The sequence below is a fragment of the Perna viridis genome, chromosome 3 (assembly GCF_037379345.1).
Source record: "Perna viridis isolate PV_CMFRI_1.1 ecotype Kerala chromosome 3, ASM3737934v1, whole genome shotgun sequence".
Lineage (NCBI taxonomy): Eukaryota > Metazoa > Mollusca > Bivalvia > Mytilida > Mytilidae > Perna > Perna viridis.
In genome coordinates this window covers 52493041-52514450 of record NC_142447.1, presented here as the reverse complement: position 1 = coordinate 52514450, position 21410 = coordinate 52493041, and the positions used below count along the sequence as shown (strand labels likewise).

The window sequence follows — 21410 nt, the reverse complement described above, 5'->3', positions numbered from 1 at the left end:
ATCAAATCCCTGCCCCCTAAATCCTACAAGAATATTGTTACTGGAAGATGTAACTAAATTTACTAGTGTATAAACATGTTTTATTTATGATGCATGCACATAGTAATAGAGACAAGTGCAACATTTTGTCTAAACATGTAGTTACTCAAGTAAATTCCACATAAACTTTTAATTAACTAATGTGAATGTTATAACTTTCGACATAACATAAAAAAGTGAAGAAAACTCCTCAGCAATTAAATAAAGTGAAAAAATGCGAAAACCTACAATACAAGAATGTGTCCAGCTTAAAATAAAATTCTTTGTCGAATGCAGCATGATACGACCACAGACATTTAAACTCTGCAAGTGTGGACACAATATTAGTTATTGACATACTTAACATAGACTTACAGTTCATTATGGACACAGCAAATCATTTGGACACAACATTGCACAATATTTTGAAATTCGATATAAGTACAAAGGTCTGCTTTAGAGTGCATTCATGGATCACTTTGTACTTCATTATCTCAAAAATAGGTTAATTTTGTAAGCATACTTCTTAAAGCTCTTGTATTTAGGCTTGGATTTCATATGGCATCCATTAGAAAAGTTTTAAAATTGCACCTATTAACTCAAAAACCGTATGAAATATCTGAAATCTGATTGAAACATGTAGGCATGGATTTTCATAAGGGATGTTCTACAAAAAAACACTTGAAAACGCACCAAAAATAAAAAAAGATAATTTGTTAGGGTGTGACTTCCTTTATAATTTGAAAACTGTAAAAGTTATTTGAAATCTAACTGAAAAATGCAGGCAAGGAATTTGATATGACATCTACAATTTTTTTTTCAAAATCAAACTAGAAATAAACAAGCTACTCACAAGAAATCAATGAGAAAAATACTTGTTTCTGACCCCTTATTCTTACTTGGCTTAAGTCACAACCCAATAAATCAACCTAAGTCCGTTTATTGTGGTATACAATATTGTGAAACAATATCATAGACACTGCTATACTTTTATTAGAGTTGTTAAATGCAATGAATTTCTTGTTTTAGGACCCATTTATGCCCCTAATTCTAACCCCCAAAATATATGCCAACCTTCCTGTTATAGTTTGCAACCTTGTTTAAAATTTATAAAGATCAACCAACTAATATTCAAATTTTCACAAAAAAAAAAACAAGTGTCTCCAGATGACCACAACAAATCCAAACCAATATACCAGTGAACAATTTTTGGGGTTGTATAAATATTTGAGATAATTTGGACTCAGACCTGTGAATACATGTAGATATCTTTTATTGTGACCGAAGAGTATAATTTGGAATTGATGTCCTCATCTGTAGTAACTTATTAGGACTTACATGTAGTCGACAGAACCACACTGGTATTCAGTTGTAAGAATCAACCATACATTCATATGAGGTAGTACATATATGTATTACTGATAGTTTTTTATAAAATGCCCAGAGATATGACTGGATTTTTTTTTCTGAAAATAATATTATTCTTTAAATCAGATCGAATTTCCTCTGAACCTGCGACCCACTTTTTTATTTGGATATCCCAATCCAACATATTCATAACTAATTAAAAAAGAGGAGAATCGCAGGATCAGAGGAACTTCAGATGATCTTTAGCTAGTTGCAAGTACTACATACCTGTGTATAAAGTCAGACTTGAAAAATAATGAAACAAAAAAGCTTAGCCTCTCATTTTAAACGTGAAGCACAATTAACAAATAGCAAGCTCATCCCAAGAAGTAAATATACAGTAAGAGCCAATTAAATGTAATAAAAACATCTTACTTTGCTGGCTTTGTTATGGTAAACAAACAGATTATAGACAATATGCTGCATTGAAAACAAATATTCATTCAACAATGTCACAGAGATCAAGGGGTTAAATATGCTACATATAAATCCTTGCAGAAATGTTTGGCAGTGAAAAAAAAAAACAATTTCACAAGCTTAATATAATTGGGTTCCCTAAGCGCTCCCTTCCCCATAGAATCTAAAAAAATAGATTTAAAAAAAAAAAACCAAGAAACAGGTATACAAACATTGAGATGATCACAAGCAACACTGTTAGTCAAATGTGCAATTATGACAATTTCACATTGAAATAACATTATGTTAAACTTCAATTAATTAAGAATCTAAGCGATAGAAGATTAACAATAAGTGCAAAACAAATTTATAAACTGCTATTAAAACGTTGACCACCTGTGCATGACGGAATCTCATTTGCATACGGCCCCGTGCAGGTCCGGGTATTAAAAGAATAGGCCTGCAGCAGCGCTAAACTTGTCGTAAAAGGCGACTAAATAGTGTTCAGAAACCTAGCCGGGGGCTAGACGCTCTGCCTACAGAGCAACTGGGATGTGCGCCCCAGGTGGTGGAATGGGGTACCTTGGCGTGTTACATGCTGGGATTATCAGGCTATAATACGGAAAACCTGGCCGCAAACCATAGTGGTGCACCGTGTTGGGAAAGATGTCACGTTCCTCGCATGTTAAAGAACCCTGCTGTGGTATTCAATAGGAGTAGGAACCTTTGCGCTCCGCCACAGGAGGCTAAATTGCCCGACCTTACCCATCCCTCCCATTTTCTAGTGGCAATCAAAATTTTTCGACCCTATTATCCTTGTGTCCCATAACTTTTTTTTTCATCTCATCATCATTTCATGTTCATTTTATCATCCATTTCATGTTCATTGTCTGAATGTAGCTGAAATATTGCTGCTCGGACGTTAAACCCCAACAATCAATCAATCATTTGCATACGACCAAATCTCGCTTCCGTCACGCAAAGTTGGAAATCGAAAGTAAATGGCTGCTGACCCTTGGTTAAGGCTTTCAAACTTCTTTTTGTCGAGATTATAAATGGAGAGAAAATCGTCAATATATCGATATGTGAAGTTAAATGACCTAGCTACTTCTTAACCGTCTTGTCTTTAACAAGATTTTAAAAGAACAATTTATTTGAATAAAGAAACAGATCGGCAAAGAGAGGGCACAATTAGTGCCAATTTGAATGCCGATATATGTTGAAAAGCGCCCCTCTAAAAGTGACAAACATGTCAAAAACTGTTATCTTGGCTTTATTTTTAGTATATTGTATGGTTATATCTTGTGCTTGAACTGTACATGAATAATTGAACCTCAATTTACATTTCAACAGTTATAATGTACCAGTTTCTCATGTTATGTTGCTTTATAAGCTATTAATTCACCACAGATAGTTACAATGATATACTCGGAATGTACGATCCCTTTATCTGAACACAAATAAGTACAAGGAAAAATTCTTTCTGTTTATCGTATTGAAACAACAGTCATCAAATTTCTAGTGTCAAATCGTGTAACATGGTGTCTGGTATTTTAAGTAACCATGTACTTAAAATAATTTGAAAGAGTGAATAATCACGCGTACCGAAGAACGCAAAGTTTTAACGAGTGCGTGGAGCTTGCCCAATGTATGATTTAAATATCCAAGCGTTCTTGCAATTGTATATTGGTTACACACGTTATACAATTCAGTCGGAGTGCCGCGGTCGGTGGAGGTAGAAAAGTAGTCATTTTTTTGTCCACCGGAAAGATCAGTCCGTCACCGATTTCGTGGTGGCGCTAGTATCGTCTTGGCAGTTGATCTTTGTTTACATCGTGCGGCTCTGATAATTGTGTTGTTTTGTCATAAATTATGAGAATTTAGATCCAGATAAACCGAATTGTGTAAAAAACATATTTTTCGAGGTGACCAGGCGCGTATCTGCCGTTAGGCAAAAAAGCTTTTGCCTGCACTTAATTTTGCCAATTTTTTTTTTTTTTTTTTTTTTTTTTTTTTGAGATAAAATACATCCAGGAGAGGCATAAATGATGCTCTTAAACGCTATCTCTGCGGAGCCGTAATTTTGCCTATACTTCAATTTGGCCTCAGCTACACGCCTGGTGACTGACATACTGTCAACATTTTTCTATGCCCACTTTTTTTAAAATTTACCTGGATAGTCAGGCGCTTCGTCGGCGAGAGTTAAGGGAAAAAATATGGCGGGTAAATATCACTGTCCGAAATAATTGACACAATTGCATCCCTGGGATTGTTTTTACAAAGTACGACCATAAGTAGGACGGGAAGATGTGTATTTAGTCTCTCGATTCCAGAAACACCCATCATAATTCTATTTAACTCCAAACATGACCGAAATATAACTAAGATTTTGACGGCTTGGCACAATGGACGAGCTCATGTTTTTTTCTGTTTTTCTTTGGTGTCAATCAGACAACTGAATGTTGATAGTAGTATCTTTGGTATTTAACTGGTTTCCATCTACCTTTGTACACAAAAGGTGGATATTTGAGATTCTGTTGGCTGACGTGCGTTCTCTATTCTAACAAATATACAGGCTACTTTAATACCATAGAGATCCACGACAAAACATTCAGCTTGTATTTATTTTATTTTGCTAATATATTTCTGGTGTCATTGCCGTTCTACTAAAATGTTTTATGTACATGAACATGCATTAGCATAAAATCTGACAGATGGCATTATTGTAATTGCATTTTTTTTTCCAGAAAAAGTAGCTATGTGTTGGTTATTTTCCCTCAATGGTGAGAACTCAAAATCACTCACTCAAACCAGCGATGGGCATAATATAAAAAAGGGTCCAGTTACACTGTTCGTGAACTGGCATGAAAGAAAAATCTAGTTATAGAACTTTTCACCCATTAACAATATATATCACAGAGTAATCAAGGTAACCAAGGTTACAGCGGTTATAGAAAAGGATCAAGAAATACAAGTATATTTTTACATTTGTATACCATCACAATCTTAATATATTATCACTTATTTTCATTTAACAGCCAGTTTAAATAGAACATAAAATTAACAGAAGTAAGCTATAAGAGAAAAATACCTGTCAAAAAGTTGTAGATTTTTTTATTTCAAGATATGTTGGACAACACTTTACCACTTATAAATATGCTTGTGTAATCATTTGTTAAAACAATGAATTTACATCTGTGTAATACATGAATCTTTAAATTCCATATATTAGTAGAAAAAGTATCTATTGACTGATAAAAGGTAATTAATGAAAATTATAAAAGAATGACAAATTTCTACAGTACAGTTGGATGTCAACAAGTGCTCATATTCTTTGTGTGTGTGTGTGTGTGTGTGTATGTGTGTGTTGGTTTTTGGAAAATATTTAGTTCATGCTTTGAAAGCTCTTATTTGGTCATGCAGATGGACAGGAATTAAAGAGCATCATTTATTTAAACTGAGGATGAGCAAACTCTGACATCTCAATGTATAATGAAGAAATACTTTGAAGGAACAAAAAAAAATCCTCTTTAATTTTGTAAATCTCTGGTTCTACAGCTCCAGTACAACCTACTTCCCACATTTTCTTTTTAAAAGTGCATACTTCATGATTTTCATATATAAAAAGAAATAAATGTTCACGTCAATATGTTCTTCAAGAGTAAAGAAAAAAATATGTCTCAATCGAGAATGAATTACGAGAAAGGAAGCTGATTATGATAGCGAAAAAAAAATCATGAAACACATGATGAGCTATTGGGCTTTGGGCTTGGTATCATTTGAACGTCACACTCACAGCATACATCTTTCTTCATAGCTTCAAATCGTTTGTGACATCTTCTAGAGGACCCAAAAAAATCAGCCTGCTTAATGTTCGTCAATCATATTGAAGGCGTGGAATATACCATTACTTCATCTTTGCTTTGCAATCACTTCTTAACAGCCGCAAAATGTCGATTTTTTACCCTCAACATTCATATTTTCAACCATTTTATTTACTACGCTTCACATGGAATGATGGGTAGTATTTGGTATTTTTAGAAAGCTCTGCGACATTCATATAAAATCACATTATTGACCAATCAGAAGGCAGGGGATGCAATCGTGTCAGTTAAATATAGTCCAGGGGTTTTCCTAACTTGAAAGAAAATAATCACGTCCCCCTTTTTGAAATGATCGTCCCGACAAATCGTTGCACCTTGAGGTTCAGTTTTTGCTCTAAAACATATCTTAAATGTTTGAAAAACATTTATTTTTAAATATTTTAGCGATTAACTGTGAAAAGTGTGTATTTTATGCTTTTTAGGCAAGCATGTTCACTTCGGTTTCTTACAACAAAACGCGAAACGAAAATTACATTGTCTCCCCTTTCCCGCGTGACCAATCAGTGGAACTCTCCTGTCAGCGCGGCATTCCCACTGATTGATTATTCTCTTTTTGTAATTTTTCGGCGGGAAAAATAGGACGTCATTTTCCTGGCAACAAAGCCCGTAGCAACCATACGACAATGAATTTATTTCATATCAATAGTAGTGACTTCGCATACGTTCGGGAATTTTCGGAAGTACGCGTGACACACCCTATACATAGCTTGGTTGATATTTGTAGAAAATTGGTATTTTGAATATGAAATATCTAAGTCTTGTGATTGGCGGATTAATATTTCAAATCATTAGGAAGGTAATATGAAGTTGACGTCACCAGGAATGTGTTGTGACGTTATGACGTAGAAAGTTAAAAAAAAAAACCGAATAGTTCACATGTAAATTATCGAAATTTATTGCACAGATAAATTCGACAATTCACTGCTATCTATGTAACAAAGGGCGATATTAAGGAGGTATACCTAGGGTAAGGGACATAACTCTAGGAATCAGTGATGTGTTTGTATTGTATTCAATTTCACAAAAGCCTATCAAGCTTTCGTTTGACACAGAATGAAATCAATCAAAGTTACTTTGATGTTTACATAAAATTGATGTAAAATGCTTAATACAAACGTTATAATGATTTGTAAGAGTTGCGTCCCTTACCTTAGGTCTACCTTCTTATGTATTGTACGGTCTAATATGAGCCATATGTTATTCGCCATGGCCTAGCTGTGATAAGCAAGATTTTCATGAAGCACAAAAAGCGATCTAAGCATTCTTGTTTTCTACGAGTAAAGGTTTGCTTACCTCACATTGTCATTTAATATAAACAGGAAGTTACTAACTTAATATGGATATGATTTCTTCAAAGTCAAATAACATAGTAATTCAAATTATGTAATCAACCACAATTGGTCACATGTTTTGTTTAAATACCGTGAAAACTCGAGTATTTAAAAACATTTGTTATATTCAATGCATCGATCTTTGTTGGTGTAATGTATATGTGACCTGCACACTTCGCTTGCGCCTACACGAATTCTCATTCTTTTATAAAACATAAAAATTATTGGCCGTTGGTTTCGACTTTCTTGAGGTCATCGTTCTAATCATTAGTAAGAACATAATGGTTTTAAAATTATATTTTGCCATTTGTATATGAAGCATTATCATATCATATTGATGTTAAAAGGCAATTATACAAATATTTGTATGACATCACTATACAAAAAATATAGAGTAGTGTTCAACTAAACTTTTCTCATTGTAACATTAGCCATTATATCTCTATTCCAATGTTTGCTACCATATCCGTTATCAAAAAGAAAATAATCATATCTTATTTGAAAGCAGTGATGGGGAGACGTAATAATTCAAAACGAATCTTCAATTTAGACCAATTTTCGTATGTAATCACATATAACCATATAATTTCATGATACAACTGACTAGGCTGATTGTGTATCTAAGATCATTAGGTTTCTATACTATTGTCCACCAATTCGACAAAGAATACTGCTCATTATTGTTTTCCCGATTTACTAGGCGCATGAATAAACGTTACAAGGAAATTATGTTTATTTTCAATGCACATTACTTTAGAATGAAAAAGTATGAATTGCGAAGTTTATTGCGTAATACAACATAATTCAACAGGATTTAAATTAACCGTAAATAAAGTTATCAAGTTATTTTTTTTTTAAATACTATTGGAAACGATCACAAAGCAGATACCAAGATTTGAGTTTTGTACTTTTGTTATAAACAGTAACCTGATCTCTTTTATTTCGTTTCTGTTTAAATTGGGAGTTTATCAATATCAAAGCGTAGATGCAACGAATAAAAATATATGCCACTGTACCAATTTTTTCCTGCCTAACCATGGTTACTACGCTTGACAGAAATTTTCACGTAGTAAGGACTCAATATATGACGATGTCATTTATTTCCCCCCCCCCCGAGTTGTTTTCTTTAATTTCTTTTACAAACAATTGACAAAGCAAAATTATGCTTGCAACAATACGGTATTATTACGAGAATATGGTGAATACTGATAATTGAGATTGAAAGTGTAGTATACATATTACAAACTGCAAACGTAGTTTTTAATAAAATGAATTCCAAGGGTAGCGCATTTTCAGTTTTGAGAGATTTTTTTATCATTTTACCATGTAACAGTAATGTATTCAACAGTGTTCGGCGATTCACTCGTTTATTTCGATATTGTTAATTAATTATAAGGAATGACCACTGTCATATACCTGCTATGACTGCTTTATGAAATGACGCCAAAAACGTGGAACACACTTGGAAGAACGATGTGTACCACATGATAAGTTTCTTATTGATAGGAACAGATGCAAAAGTATTTCCTAAACTGCATCAAAGCATAAAACATTACGGTGTCATTATATATAGGATAATTGAAGAATTATAAAGATAGCAAAGTCTTCATGATTCACAAACATCCTTTTGTAACTAACATATTTGGATTATTTATTTTCAAACAAATAACTGTAAAAGTCATTAACGGCTTATCAAATGTATATTTTTGTTGGAAAGCTCAAAGAAATAATTTACATTTGATGTTGTAGGTAATGACAGGTGAATCCTATGATTGAATCCACCATTAGCTCTCTCTTTGAATTGTATTGATTCCATCTTTATCAATCAAAACAGTTTGCAGTATACATTTTCCCAACGGAAGTTTTGCCCTCATGTCAGAGACAAATTCCATATATGTGAAAGTGAATGTATGACATTAATTTTCAGTGATTTGTATTTCATTATAAATGTAAAAAAAATATCTTATATGACTCACCTGAAAAATATATTTTCACTTCCTTCTCGCCAAGCCTTCGTATATTGAAAAATGATTTAAAAAGAAAACTCCTCCGCTATTTTGGATTTATATATTTTTATTCTCACAAATGCTCATGTTACACTAGACAATGAATGTAAGGTGTCTACATTCTGTATCAAACTGAAATGAGACGGGTTACTGTATATTTTATATGCCTTTCCTACGCTGGATATAATTTCTCTGCTTTTGTGTTAGTATGAGAAAGAAAAAAATGTTTCTGTTGAGAAAATACAACGACATATGATTATTGTAATGTGAAATTTACATTAAGTACATAAGTGAAGTAAAGGATGGGGTATGTAATAACAAATGCCAAAAATTTCTGCTAAGTCTAAATAAATTTATGTGCCGTCTTCCCTATGTAAGCCGGAAGTGAATGTGTTTATAAAACTAAGCTAATAACCTATAGGGCAAATGACATATCGTGTATCCTATTCAGACCAAAGGATGTAGAGATTTGATAACAAATGTTTTGGTGTGCTGACAAAGTTTGTAAAGATGATTTTTTCTCTCGGATTTTGAAAGTGTTAAATTTAAAAAAAATAAAAATATATTTATTTATCCGTTAAAATACTTCTTATATACACATGTTCATCGGGAAAAAAATCTAGCAGCTGTTCTAACAATAATATAGTCGTATATAATACACACGTGACACACCTCAAGGTCAACGTTCTCCGATTATAACAAAATATCTGAGATTTTTTTCTTGAAAACTACTCCACATAGCTTTAGAAGTATTTCTCATGGAGTTCTAAAGCTCTGGTCTCCGTTCAAGTGTTTGGTAGTTTTTTAGTTAATATTTTTATATCTACATCACAGTATGACCCCTAGTAAATAATTACACAGACTTACATAAAATGTAATTTCTCTTTAGTAATTTCATACTCACAAAGCCACAGACTAACGATAATTATCGTTTTTAACTTCAAAGGTTTGCATTCAAATACAGGTGAAATTAGAAATCTTCTGTGATGACTTGGCACTGGGAAGAACATTAAGCATTATATATATTTTATATTCATTTCATACTACTGGTTTATTGCCGATGAGTGTTTTCAGCAGTTTAGTAATTTTCATGTTTATCTAACTAATTAAACGAATAACTCATGTCTTTAATAAACAGTCTTCGCTTCATGGGTAAAAAGAAGAAAAAGGGTATTTATCGCCCTGTATGTTTTTCCCAGTCAGAAAACTTGTCTGTGGAAAAGCACTCTTAATAAAACTTTTTGCGTCGCAAAAACTAAACCTGTACAGTTGAACATCGGGATGTGCCACCATTGTTTATCATATTGAAATAAAATACTAGTAAGCGATTAACATTAAATATTTCATACTGATTTGTACGCTTTTGATAATTGAAAAAAAAACATAAATATTTGAGCGTACAGTATAATCTATACATTTAAAGGAGAAGACCTCATTTTGTGTGTCGCTTCTCTTGATCATCATGCCTTTGTGTGCATAGTCCCATTTGTCATCCTCGCTTTTGATTATTCCGTTTTGTTTATTTTAGGAGAAAAACGAAAATAAAGGCGTCCGGATGTTTCCATTATCGGGCGGACTTTTTAATTCATAGACAACACGTCAGTTACGTAAAGCTGCATCTATTTTATCAGTGTACACAGAAATTGTGTACATATACAAACAACCTTAAATTCCTAACTTGATAAAATATAATTGTTTGGATATGCACGAGCTACAGGAACCGGTAACAAACATTTCTGCGGTTCCTGGAAGCAAAAAAAATATGATTTCTTTGGACCCTTGGAACCGGTGTATCGTGTAACGTATGAACTTGTAGTTCCGTTAACTGTTTAGTCCACATCTCTTTGAAAAATGACTTTTTGAAAGATGTTCATGGACTTAAGGTGTCTGTCTACCGTAAAAAAAATTAACTAAAATACTCTATAGAGTTACAAAAATAACCTTCACAATTGCTACCACACCACCTGATTTGTCAAAATTAAGGCAGGATTTGGTAGCATACAATTTCTATGGGTCCCAAGAACTGGTATATACAATATGTTTCACTCAAGGAAGTCGTACATTTACAATATTAATACTTGCCTTGCATGTTATAAATTTTAAAAGTAAAAACCAAGTCCGAAAAGTTTATATATAAAAAGAACAATAAGAAACCAAGTCAGAATAAGTACAAAAACTCCAATAAGCATTTTCATCTTATTTTTGGGAGCATGCACAATCAGGACTTTCGCGAGGTAAATGCAATTCCGCTTCCAAATAAAAAAATACAGTAATGTACATTGTTTTAGCCCTGAAAGCGGTACGTTGTGTAACGTACGAATTTTTGGTTCTGTTAACATGTCTGCACAACAGTTTTTGGAAAAATACTTTTAATCAGACATTCATGGATTAATGATTGTGTTCGTACTAACACCTGATTTATCAAAATTGATACAGGAATCGGTAGCATACAATTTCTGCAGGTCCCTAGAATAGGCAGTGGTACACATTTATAGATATTAATACTTGCCCTGTATGTTGCACATTTTAAAAGTAAAAATCTGTCAAAATAAATACAAATAGCAATAAACATTTTTTTTGGAGCGTGCACAATAAGGACTTCCGCGAGGTAAATGCAACATTTCCCCGAAAAAAATACAGTAATGTTCATTAAAAGAAATAGGGAAACTGTATGATATTCCGCCATTTACTGTACATACTGTAGTCTGTGAGAAACACTTGGAACGTTTGTCTGACATTTGTTCAGAAACACGGACAGCTTCTGTCTGACCGAACAAATTTTCACCGGACGATAAAAAAAAGTAATCCGTATGTATTTATGAGTCAAAGATGTAAAGTTTTTTTTTTTTTGTTGGGGTTTAACGTCCGAGCAGCAATATTTCAGCTATATTCAGACAATGAACATGAAATTGATGATAAAATGAACATGAAATGAAAAAAAAAAGGATGAGTCACAAGGATAATAGGGTCGACAAACTTTGATTGCCACTGGAAAAAGGGGGATGGGCAAGGTCGGGCAATTTAGCCTCCTGTTGCGGAGCGCAAAGGTTCCTACTCCCATCGAATACCACAGCAGGGTTCTTTAACGTGCGAGGAACGTGGCATCTTTCCCAACACGGTGCACCACTATGGTTTGCGGTCAGGTTTTCCGTATTATAGCCTGACAACCCCAGCATGTAACACGCCAGGGGTACCCCATTCCACCACCTGGGGCACACATCCCAGTTGCTCTGTGGGCAGAGCGCCTAGCCCTTGGCTAGGTTTCTGAGCACTATTTAGTCGCCTTTTACGACAAGCTTAGCGCTGCTGCAGGCCTATTCTTTTAACACCCGGACCTGCACGGGGCAGAGGGTGTATTATAGTAGGATTTTAAAATCAGACTTATAGCTATGCGAATAAGCATATATCTTGATTTACAATTTTAGAAAAAACGAAACGTCACTTAGGCACTTTGAATGAATAAAAAACTTACCCAACCAACCAATATGGTTTAAGTATAGCCAAAGTAGTTTAACTCAAAGAGTGAATTTAATATGAAACAAATAAATGATAAAACTCTTTATTGCCAAAAACTGCATATTGTAATGGAGAGCCTACTTCTGTTCATGTATAAAGGAATATGATAAAAACTAAACCATTAAATGATGTCTATTTGCTATTAGTTGCAAAGTAACCGTCATAAACAGACACACAGGGTTTTCGATAAGAGGGGGCACCAGGCGAATTTCACTTCACTTCATATAATAACCTGTTTCAATTTGAATTTTGTGATAGAACTTTAACAGAAAAAAAAATCATATTTCACCTGTTTAAATCTTTATTTCTCCTGCTGGAACATTGATTGATTGATTGATTTATGGGATTTAACGCCCGAGCAGCAATATTTCAGCTATATTCAGGCGATGAACATGAAAGGGATGATAAAATGAACATGAAATGATGTTGATGAAATGAAAAAAAAAATAGGGTCGACAAATTTTGATTGCCACCAGAAAAAAGGGAGGGATGGGTAGGGTCGGTCAATTTGGCCTCCTGTGACGGAGCGTAAAGGTTCCTACTCCTATCGAATACCACAGCAGGGTTCTTTAACGTGCGAGGAACGTGGCATCTTTCCCAACACGGTGCACCACTATGGTTTGCGGTCAGGTTTTCCGTATTATAGCCTGATAATCCCAGCATGTAACACGCCAGGGGTACCCCATTCCACCACCTGGGGCACACATCCCAGTTGCTCAATGCAACAGAGCGCCTAGCACCCGGCTAGATTTCTGAGCACTATTTAGTCGCCTTTTACAACAAGCTTAGCGCTGCTGCAGGCCTATTCTTTTGACACCCGGACCTGCACAGAGCCCTGTTGGAACTAAAGTTATTGAAAGCCCTACATATATAGATATATATATAAAACGATATTATATCAAATTGATTGATAGCAGTTAGATGAACACAACTATATACATAAAACATTGGTCAATGACTATTGGAGACATCGTGCTCTTTCCGAGTGGTATAATTCTAACGTTTTATGCTAGTTTCCTTTCCCATGTTTGAATATCCACACTAGATTCACTTTACTTCTATTTTTAATATAATTATAATTTAATAAGTTGCAAATGTCAGTGGATTTAGACTGAAATTCCGGCAATATAAGTAATTTGAATGATAAGCCGATTTTTTTTTAAATTTAAGAACTCTTGAATTTAAATGTGATAATTGAACTTAAACATGGCTCACATAAAATTTCTACATCGATATCGGTGACTTAGTGCTCATGAAATTGAATATTAAACGCGAAAACGTGCATGCATCCTCTTATATGAAATGTTTTAACTCGACATAAATATATATAAATGAGTTATTGAAAAAATTAGTGAAGCTATTGGTTCTGAACTAAATTTAATTATCCGACCAAATGACATTTTTTCAAATTCTGCAGATTTCAACGAGATCAAAAGCCTCCTGATTTGAATGAAACATATTGAAAGTAATTGAAAATAAGGTAACAATATTCTGAACTGGCCTTTTACGACCTCCACAAATGTAACATACGTTCAGAAAACAATATTCATGCATCACATTTTATTACATCTTATAGTACATATGTCAGTCATCACTGATTTTTCTCTGTAATAGGTTTGAATAGTCAAAGTACCGACATACTGATTCAAATCGATTGATATATTCGAGCGCTACAACCCCCTATATAGTGCCTGTTTGATATACTTCGGGTTAAGGGGGGTGTAAAAGTCGTTGCAAATATAAATATGCAAGTTTTGTGTCAAAATCGTCCCGAACGCCAACTTTGAGCCCAGGTGAGCGACTTCAATCTCTAGGAATCGAGTATCTATTGGCTGTCTATTATTGCCCTATTCGAGTTCTACACCCATTATATAGTGGCTGTTTGATACACTTAGGGTTAAGGGTTAGAAATTCGTTGCAAATATAAATATGCAAGTTTTGTGTCAAAATCGCCCCGACCGCCAACATTTGAGCTCCGGTGAACGACTTCAATCTCTAGGAATCGAGTGTCGATTGTTGCCCTATTCGAGTACTACAACACCTATATACTGGCTGTTTGATACACTTCGGGTTAAGGGGGTAAAATACGTTGCGAATATACAAGTTTTTTGTCAAAATCGCCCCCAACCGCCAACATTTGAGCTCCGGTGAGCGACTTCAATCTCTAGGAATCGAGTGTCAATTAGCTGTCGATTGTTGCCCTATTCGAGTACTACAACACCTATATACTGGCTGTTAGATACACTTCGGGTTAAGGGGGGTAAAATTCGTTGCGAATATACAAGTTTGTGTCAATATCGCCCCAACCGCCAACTTTTTTAACTATAAAATTACTTTTATATCGAAATTGAACGTTAATGAATATCAAATGAATGTCAAACGAATATCAAACAAATGTTGAATAAGTAACCAACTTCACATTGCTGTTTAACTATAATACCTATAATACCAATTAGCTCACACTGAAAAAAATGACAGTAGAGCCATAGGTTATTGTAAAACTGTATTCTGGCATGGAATACTTTTTTTCTATATATCACATTATCAGAATACTAAAAAATACAAAGTACCTCATATTATTTACTGAATTATATTAAGCTTTTCATACCCAAACATTTTCTTAACCAGTGAGGCGAATTTGTAGGCTGAAATAGGTTATTTTTCATTTTAAACCATGTCAATTGTACTATGGGTCACTATATTTTCAACATGATTGGAAGTGTGGATCACAGAGCAGGTCTAGATTATATTTAGATACTTGAATGGTTAATTAATTACGATTATTTTAGAAGCAAAAGGGAAGGGAGGTCGCGGTATACACATGTTTAATTTTTTTTCAAAACTTCATTTGGGACATTATGCAAAGTCCCTATATTGAAATATTTTAAACTGCAACGAAACTGTTTTAAGACTTACAGAAGGAATCTCACATATTAGGCATATGCTTATATTGTTTCCACAGCCGAAGTTAATAAATCTTATGTTCTTGAGTTACTGTATGATATTTGAATTATACTTTTGGTCACCTACAACCGGCGACATCAAATTTTGAAAAGATTGGCAATCTCAATACCGAGATCGTAGTTCAGTGATTAAAAAAGTATGCAGCGTTTGTAATGTTGCTATGCCGTTTTTACATTACAAGATGACAGCCATTTCCCCCGGAAGTCACAGACGGAAGACCTAATTTAATAGTACTTGCGACGGTATTTTCCGTGCATAGGGGAGCTACTTCTGAAAACATGTTGATCAGCTGACATGGACAGCAATTGTAATTTATTGGAACCTACTGTTTTATGGTTGTATAATGAGGAAGACTACATAGGTAAAAGATGTCAAAAAATAAAACATAATTTTCCATAACTTTCAATACAAAAGTGGGCAGGTGACCCAGAGTATAGATTGATTGATTGATTGCTGGTGTTTAACGCCCGAGCAGCAATATTTCAGCTATATCAGGACAATGAACATGAAATGGATGATTAAATGAACATGAAATGATGATGAAATGAAAAATGGGATGGGACACAAGGATAATGGGGTCGACAAATTTTGATTGCCACTGGAATATAGGAATAGGGAGAGGTGTGTAGGGTCGAGTAATTTAGCTTCCTGTGGAGGAGCACAAAGGTTCCTACTTGTGAATACCACAGCAGTGGTTTTTTTACGTGCGAGGAACGTGTCATATATTCCAACGCGCAGCACCATTTTGATTGGCGGTAAGGTTTTCCGTATTGTGGCCTGACGACCCCAGCATGCAGCATTCCAGGGGCACACAAGCTAGTTGCTCTATGGGCAGAGCGCCCTAGCCCGCGGCCAGGGTTCTGAGCACTATTTAGACGCCTTTTACGACAAGCTTAGCGCTGCTGCGGGCCTGTTCTTGTAAAAAAGAAAAAAAAGAACGGGCTATTTAAATGAAAGATTGACAACATAGTAAAAAAATCATATCGATGTCTCTTAACAAATTATATAGAAAACTATATTTTTTTAATAATTATCCTATTTCGATCGATGGAAGCAATACTAATATACCTGCCTATGTTTATTAACATTGTTTAGTAAAACCTCTGTTATGAAGATTTACTAACAATTTTCAAATACTAATGTATATCTTTTTGCATGCTATATGTTCTATTTAAAAGACATTTTCAAACATAATATTAACCTATTAAGTTGTACTACATTACTGACGGATAACAACCACTAGTCATATCTACAATGAGGCAATTGATTGATTGATTGTTGGGGTTTAACGTCCGAGCAGCAATATTTCAGCTATATTCAGACGATGAACAGAAATAGATGATAAAATGGACATGAAATGATAATGATGAAATGAAAAAAGGGATGGGACACTAGGATAATAGGGTCGACAAATTTGGATTGCCATAAGATAAATGGAGGGATGGGTAGGGTCGGGCAATTTACCCTCCTGTGGCGGATCGCAAAGGTTCCTACTACTATCGAATACCACAAAATGGTTCTTTAACGTGCAAGAAACGTGGCATCTTTCCCAACACGGTGCACCACTATGGTTTGAAGTCAGGTTTTCCGTATTATAGCCTGACAACCCCAGCATGTAACACGCCAGAGTTACCCCATTCCATCACCTGAGGCACACAACCCAGTTGCTCTGTGGGCAGAGCGCCTAGCCCCCGGCTAGGTTTCTGAGCACTATTTAGTCGCCTTTTACGACAGGCTTAGCGCTGCTGCAGGCCTATTCTTTTGACATCCGGACCTGCACGGGGCTACGATGAAGCAAAGCAGTATCAATGTTTTCTCTATAATTTGATTGTTTTATCAACTTCTTGGGCGGTTCGATTGGTTGTTGTATGACTGTTTCATTTTATTTTAAAACACTTGATTGGTCGGCACTATAAGTGACGTCATAGAAGGACGATTGCTAGAATTTCTGCCATGTAGTGGCCAAAATATTCCATAGGAATCATAGAGAAAAGGGTTTTATAGTTCGTGAAGACAAATTAATAGTTGAAGCTGGTTTGTTGTGATGTTCATAATAAAAAATTGAATTGATAGTTTGTGATATTTAACTTCTACTCATTATGAAACCTATAATTATACCTTGCTGTCAGTTCGCTGACGATCGTTAGAAGGCATTATTAGGGTTAAATCTTGTTTCACGGTATGCTAATGATAAGTCAAATATGATTATTAGTAATTAATAGTCAAGAAGGAAAATCTTTAGCTCTGTATTCTGTTTTTACGTTTGATTTGTATGTTACAACAGCATTTGTATATCCTTGTTTATTTCTTTCTCTTTATCTACCCTACATTTCCAGTCGTGTATTTAAATATATATTTATATTTATTTTCATTTTGCATTTCTTCTTATTACTGTTTCTAAATTTATTTGTATGTCCTGCTTTGTATGTTATAAAGTCTACCATGTTTTTCATTTCATCTTCGTCCGTCTGTGTTTCATTATTATTTGTTTTCTCAATGATCAAGTTCGAAATGTCCCACTTTGAACACGTTTGATTTGCAACCAACCCCGTATTAACGTTTTATTTTTGCAACCAGTAATCAGAACTGTCTCTCGTGTCTTTGAATCTTGGTAGGGGTTATTTACTTCAGATTATCACGTTAGATCTGCCTTCTCTTTATCTACGTTTAATTTTTATGTCATCCAGTCCACTAATTATTTAAGTAAGAGTCGCTAACTTGTATTCAGATTTTAAGTAAATCCTATCGTTTTCTTGTATGTGTCTGCCTTGAATTTGTAATGAACCTCTATATATGTTTACTGAACACATATTTTTCACTTAGTATATGTTTCACTTCTATTTAAATTTGATGAGTACCCTGTATTTGAGTTTTGTTTGTCTACACAGTACCCACGATTGATTGTTTACCATGTATTTAAGTTTTGTATGCCCCACCACTGTATTCACGTACGAGTTGTCTATCCTGTATACCCATTTGGTTTTTCTACCACGAACTTGTTTTATCCCTGAAGTTGATTTTTAGACCTACATTAATATATTCTCTATTGTAATATAAGGAAGATGATATGAATGCCACACACTTATCTTTTAACTTAAAATGTCGCACTTCCCACATCATAAAACTTTAAATATAGAATGAATGTATCAGTTTTTCTATTAAATGTTAAAACTTCAAAATTCTTACCATTGCACTGAAGTTAAAAGCTGCACTCTTGCTTTGCATCCGAATATATGATTCGAATATCTAGTATTTAAAGTTCTTTTAAGAGATTGTTATTAACAAACAAAACAAAACAAAAACAGTTTTTAAAGTGTATGACATGCTAGGATAATTTATACAGGAAATATCTTCCAGATTTACACCACTTAATATCAACACAGTTCAATTTCAAGGTATGAATAACTATGGCAATGGCATATATATCTTAAAGAAGGTCATTCTCCAAAAACCAGTCACATACGTCTACGAAATGATTGTCTTCAACCGTATGTTAAATTCACATGATGTTTACTACATTGTACTTAGAACTCGGTCCTTGTCTTCAAAGTTGTTACTTTTTCAACCAATTTTTTTTTTAAATGTATTAACCAATAAGCTAATAAAATAATTTACAAAGTTCTTATATCAAGAAGTCTACATCATCTGGACAAAAAAACCTAAAAAAGTTAAACGTTGGCACAAAGTTGTTTTCGCTTTTCACGTACTTTATGACGATTGAACATGTTGAATTCCTTGCTTATAAAGTATTAGTTTTACAGACTACTAGTTGCTTAAAAGACACTGAATTGGTGTTTTAAATGTGACTGCGATCAGGTGAAAAGAATAAAAGTAGTTGTTGAAAGTTTAAAATGAGCACACCATTGTTTAATGCAATAACACTGTCTTACAATGAGAAAGTTGATCTGCTTATCTTTCGTAGCTACTGAATACTCATTTTCAATAAAATTGAAATTTCTTGAAAAATGTTCAATGAGAAGGAGTCATGGCGGAGTGTTATGCATTTTGACTGAAAAATTGCTGTTACATATAAATATGAGAAAATCTGTTAAGGTTAAGATACTTGTGTGATGTCATTTAATGGTGGAGTAAAAATGACAGTCACGTGATGGAATTTTCTTAATTCATCAGTTTCCTACGCTATTTGAGTTAATTGATGCATAACACTAGATGACTTATTTAATTTGATTTCTACTCGTTGGAAAACAATAACAACCACGGATTTATATCTTAGGAAATTAAGACAAGAAATATAATTTCGCTTAAATTGATGGCGTACCCTACATGTTACAACAGTCGATACACATTCTATTGAAAATTGTGGTTTATGATTTTTCGTACATTTTGTTATCCCTAACATCTGATAGACGTCATATGGTTATTCCTTTGTCTAGAACTTGTTGACTAAATACATTCCATTATTAACAAGTTTTGTAAAAGTGGTAACTTTCATTCACTAGTTTTTTTTATAACTAAATAAAAAAAGTACTAGACGCTATGAACAATATGAGCCTGGAGAACAATTTAGAAAATAAAAGGATTATAATTTGTTATTAGATTTTCATAAAACTGACCCAGTGTTATTCGGGTATCATGAAAAGTCAAATATTGTTAGCAAGTGGCTACAAATGGAGCAATATAAAATTGTTAAGGGTCCTTCCAATAAGTCTAGACTATTACAATAAACCAATTACCACCTTACCTGATGAGATAGATCTTTCAAGCTACTTGATCTCTTAAGTATATAATTTCCTATGAATATTCTAAACGTTTGATATAGCAAAGATATCACTCCATTGAATCCTATATGAAGTAAACTTGTGCTGGTATAGAGATGTAGCGGCTAATTGACTCGAGGTTGGACGCAAAATTCACATCCAATAAAATTTCTGTTCGCTCCTCCAATCAACAGGAAGAGAATTCGAAGATACACAATGATTAGATGTTATCCTCTAGTTAATACTATTACACAGCACCAGATGAAATTCTGTGCTGTATGAAAAGCCGTGAAAAATGATACAAATTTACTTTTTTAAAATTTACATTTTAGGTATAGCTCCATGCAGATTTCATGCAAAAAAAAATCAAACTTAAGTATGATATAACAGATTTTTTTTTACAGGATCTTGATTTTCTGATAATACAATGTTAATTTCTTATATATGCACTGCAGAATGCGTTTTGTCATTGACGTCTTGTTAACATTTTTCTACATTTTTTTGCTGCTATTAAAATGAGATATCATGGGTCAAAGTTTGTTGTCCAACTTCCGGAGTTGTTGTGAACTGAAAACTACAAAGATCCTTGTCGATTTACCTAAGTAATCGTTTAGGATAATATCACACATACCTATACTGAACTTAACTACTAATATAAGCCAATTATAATTCATAAAATTGTCATTCAATTTATCATTGTATTATATGGTAACACATAAATGACGATAAGGCAAAAAGTGATTTTAAAAAAGTTTTCTCCACTGTGTATCACTTAAGTAGAGCTATACTTGTCCACATGGGTGCACTTTATACCTACGCATCAATTTCAACGATTACATTTGAAACATCGTGAGATTTTAAACCATTATTTAGAATTTAAACCAAATAAAACATGTCATTTTGGGGAGGTATTTTTGTGTATTTGGCTAAATGATGTTGTATTGTAACATATACAGTAATCCACATCCGCCTCAATAAAAGTAATATCATGTCCAATAACTAAAATTAAATGATCATTTTCTTTGGTGAAAAAGTGTCACGGACAGCTAAAACATAGATGAAACATTTTAGTATTATCGATCGACTCGATATCACATTATCTTAACTATATATGCATTTAACAATACATACATAATACATTTGACTCGACAAGCTTATGAAAACAAAAAC

General features: G+C 33.9%; 1 protein-coding gene across 9 annotated transcripts in view; it reads right to left on the bottom strand.

The window, feature by feature from the left end:
* Window positions 1–20497, bottom strand: part of LOC148622853 (uncharacterized) — a 42709-nt gene extending 22212 nt beyond the window's left edge. For 3 of the 9 annotated variants that reach the window (XM_088573117.1, XM_088573114.1, XM_088573112.1), the window contains exon 1: window positions 9013–9266. The gene's annotated coding sequence lies outside the window, so the exon portion shown is untranslated. Of the gene's footprint in view, window positions 1–5617; window positions 6638–6998; window positions 7117–9012; window positions 9267–18708; window positions 18731–20224 lie in introns of those variants that run through there. The other 6 variants (XM_088573120.1, XM_088573121.1, XM_088573113.1 and 3 more) reach the window with 5 other exon arrangements.
* Between the last annotated feature and the right edge of the window lie 913 nt (window positions 20498–21410).